This window comes from Petaurus breviceps, unplaced genomic scaffold, assembly GCF_028583685.1.
Source record: "Petaurus breviceps papuanus isolate PSGF00001 unplaced genomic scaffold, PetGlider_PUasm1.0 181, whole genome shotgun sequence".
Classification (NCBI taxonomy): domain Eukaryota; kingdom Metazoa; phylum Chordata; class Mammalia; order Diprotodontia; family Petauridae; genus Petaurus; species Petaurus breviceps.
The window spans coordinates 8,148,819-8,152,539 of NW_027185784.1; the positions used below are offsets into that span (position 1 = coordinate 8,148,819).

At 37.2% G+C, this 3,721-nt stretch overlaps 1 pseudogene; it reads right to left on the bottom strand.

The window, feature by feature from the left end:
* Positions 1-698: 698 nt before the first annotated feature.
* Positions 699-1,263, bottom strand: LOC138160436 (large ribosomal subunit protein uL11 pseudogene; annotated as a pseudogene).
* Positions 1,264-3,721: the final 2,458 nt, after the last annotated feature.

Sequence of the window (3,721 nt, forward strand, 5' to 3'; positions counted from 1 at the left end):
TACTGGTAGGCCAACTTACTTTGTTTTTTTTTTTTTTTTGCCATTAATTTCATTGATATTCCTGACCTCTTATTCTTCTAGATGGATATTGTTATTATTTTCCTTATGCCTATGAAATATTTCTGGTAGTTTGGATGGTATGGCACTGAATAAGTAAATTATTTTAGTTAGAATTTTTATTTTAATTATATTGAGTCAGCCTACATGAACAATTTATATTTTTCCAATTGTTTAGATCTGACTCTATTTGGGTAAAAAATGTTTTGTAATTGTGTTGATGTACTTCCTGGATCTCTCTTGGCAGGTATACTTTCAAGTATTTTATATTGTTTACCATGATTTTAAATTAAATGTCTCTTTCTATCTCTTATTTATGCATCTTCTGGGTAATATATAGAAATGCTGATGATTTCTGTGAATTTATTTCATATACTGTCACTTTACTAAAGTTGTTAATTATTTTAAATAGCATTTTACTTGATTTTCTAGGATTCTCTAAGTATACCATCATATCATCTACAAAGAGCAAGAATTCTGTTTCCTTGCTTATTCCAATTCCTTCAATTTCTTTTTCTTCTCTTATTGCTATAGTCAGCATTTCCAGTACAATATTGAATAATAGTAGTGACAATGGGCGTACTTGCTTCATCCCTGATCTTATTGGGATGGCTCCTAGGTATTTCCTAGGGTAAATTCTTTTTTGTTTGTTTGTTTTTTTTTGGTTGTGAAATGTTAAATTTATTGCAATAGTCTCCTTTGTAGCTTTTAATTTGCTGGGCATTCAACAGCACCACTATTGATGTCATCAATGACATCATGAGGATGTCAGCCATCAATGTTGCAGCCCACAGATTGGGCTGTCCCAAGTATCTCTTTAATGGTTCCAGGGAGATCTCTTGCCAAGGACCAGTGCCTCATCTGTCGAGCAATGTTGACAATCACATCAGAACTGGTGTTTCCATTGTGTTTAATATTTTTCTGCTTCTTTCTGTCCCAAGGAGCTTCCTTTAGGGCTTTAATGATCAAGGCTGAGGAAGAAGGTACAACCTCAATCTGAGACTGTCTGTTTTGAATGGTAAGCTTCACTGTGATCCTTAGCCCTTTCCCCTCACCGGTTGCCTTGGTAATGTCATCACCAACCTTTTAGGGAGACAAACTCAAGAGACCAATTTTGGGCGTCAGAGCTGATGTGGCACCAACTTTACCACCAGTGCACCTTAAAAACACAACTTTAATTTCATTTGGGTCAAACTTGAATGGCATGGTGGCAACGAAGGTGGAGACTTGGCCTGGCCACTGGCGGGGTGGCTGCCAGTGTTGGATGAACCTGGATTCGGGATGACCGAAAGAAGTTACACCTTCACCACCACGAGCTGGAAGCCAAAAGCCTAGGGTAAATTCTTAAAAGATCTGAAGTCTCTCATTTTTGAGGCTTTCCATGATATGACTCCCATTTACTTTCCTAATCTTATTTCACATTTCTCTGCTTCACTTCTCCCCTATTCCAATCAAGCTAACTTTTCCAAACTCTTGCTCCCCATATAGGACAGTCCCTCACCTCCTTGTCTTTGCAAATGTAATCTCCCAGGCCTAACAGGCACTCCTTTTTTCCATCTTTGATTCCCTTGTACCTATCTTTTTTTTAAGAGATAAGCCTCATATGGCACCTTCTACATGGGGCTTTTTTCTCATTTCCTCCTCTCTTCCTGCTAAGTTGCTTGTGGTCTTACCCTCTTGAAATTGCTCTGTATTATCTAGCACTTAATTTATATTTACTTAGCTATTTAAGTATTTTATCTACCCAGTAATAATAGGTAGCATTCATATAGTGCTTTGAGTTTTTGCGAAGCACTTTACCAATATTACTTCATTTTATCCTCACAACCACCCTGGGAGGTTGGTTCTACAATTATCCCCATTTTACAAATGAGGAAACTGAGGCAAACAGACACTGAATGATCTATCCAGCATCACACAGCTAGTAAGAGAAAATTGGATTTGAATTTAGGACTTTCTGGTTCCATGCACAGCATGTTCTATAATGAACTATCTAGCTCCCACATATAGAATATATATTTGACAAAAGTAGGATTTAAGCTTCTGTGGACAGAGACTGTTTTCATTTTTGTCTTTGTATCCTTAAAACCTTAAAAAAGGATTGCCTTGGAGACAAGGCAGTAGGCTTCTTAGGCCCAGAGGACAGAACTTGGAACAGTAAGTCCAAGATTCAGAGTAACTGGTATCAATTTGATGTTAGGACAAACTTTCTTCCAGTTAAAGTGGGCCCCAAAGTAGAACGGCCTTAGCAGGTGGTGAGTTTCTCAGAAATGGAGATTGGATGGATTTATCCAGAAGATTACTACGAAGATTGCTGTTTGGAATGGTTTAGGCTAGATTACCTCTGAAGTCCCTTCTGGAATTTGGAGATTCTGTGATTCTGTGACAGATTCAAATGAAAAGAATACTATTAGTAGAGGTATTTAAGCATTGCTGTTTTAAAGGACACTTGAACTGGTTGGAAACAAAATAATAGATATGTCTGGTGCTTTGGAAAGTATGTTTGTTGTGGGAGTTATGCTTTCCTTTTTTCATCCTTTTTCCTTTCCTCTAATGCTTACTAGTGACTGGAAGGATCAGAAGGATTGTGACTGAATGTCCTGGGTACAAAGCTCACTCCTTTATAGTGTATGGAACAAAGATGATGTGACAAGGGAGAGCAGTTTGAAACATGTCAGGTAGCAACAGAATTGAAGGAGGATTTATTTTTTGACTGGTGCCATTTTATATCATTACCTTGAGATAGTGAGCAGTGGCAGGAGGGACAGCTGTTCACTTGGGTGAAATAGCATGTGTTTTCTCCCAAGGAAGGGCACTGATTGCCCATGGGGAAGTTTAGAGGCCCGAGACTCATGGGCAAACGTGGCCTCTTTTCATTCCTGATTAAAAGCAGTCAGGCGGGAGACAGGGAAGAAGGATACCTGCAAGGAAAAAATAGAATAAATACCCCTAAAACTATGTGGTTGGATGTAGTACTTTTTCATTTTTTTGCTTTAATTTCCCTTTCATTTCATAAGTGGAATATTGTATAAGTAGGCTATTGAAGAAATAAAATAAAAGGGATGACAGATCCAATCATAGGAACATGGAACACTTTAAAAGAGAGTTGTCAAATTCCTTGCTAGGGCCCTCAAAATTGCTGAATAGGGAGTGAACTGTATTAAAATGTAAGTGGAAAATATTTAAGAAAATAAAGAAAAATAAAATACAAAATAGATCATTTTTATTTGTGGTTTTCTAAGTCAATATGAAACCTTCAAGGATCTGTTTCTATTTGAGTTTGACACTATTGATTTAAAGTGTTGGAGAAGTTAAGATCTGAGAGCCAGAATAGTATGTATTATGGAAATGGCATTAGTTCTGGAGTCAGAATACCTGTAGTTGAGATGTGACTGTATGACCTTGGGCAAACCACTTAATCTCTCGCCCTCAGTTTCCCCATCTGAAAAAATAAGGTTGAATTAGATGCCTGCAGAGGTTCCTTCCATCTCTAAATTCATGATCTAAATTCATGATCTCAAAAGTAATGACAAAAGAGGATAGTAAGAGGGAATTAGGGGAAAAAAAGAATGATTTTGGGTCCCAAAGTATAACATTCTCTGATTGGTATTTTCCACATCTTTTTACACAAAGGAATAAACAGTGACTACAAAAGCCACTAAGT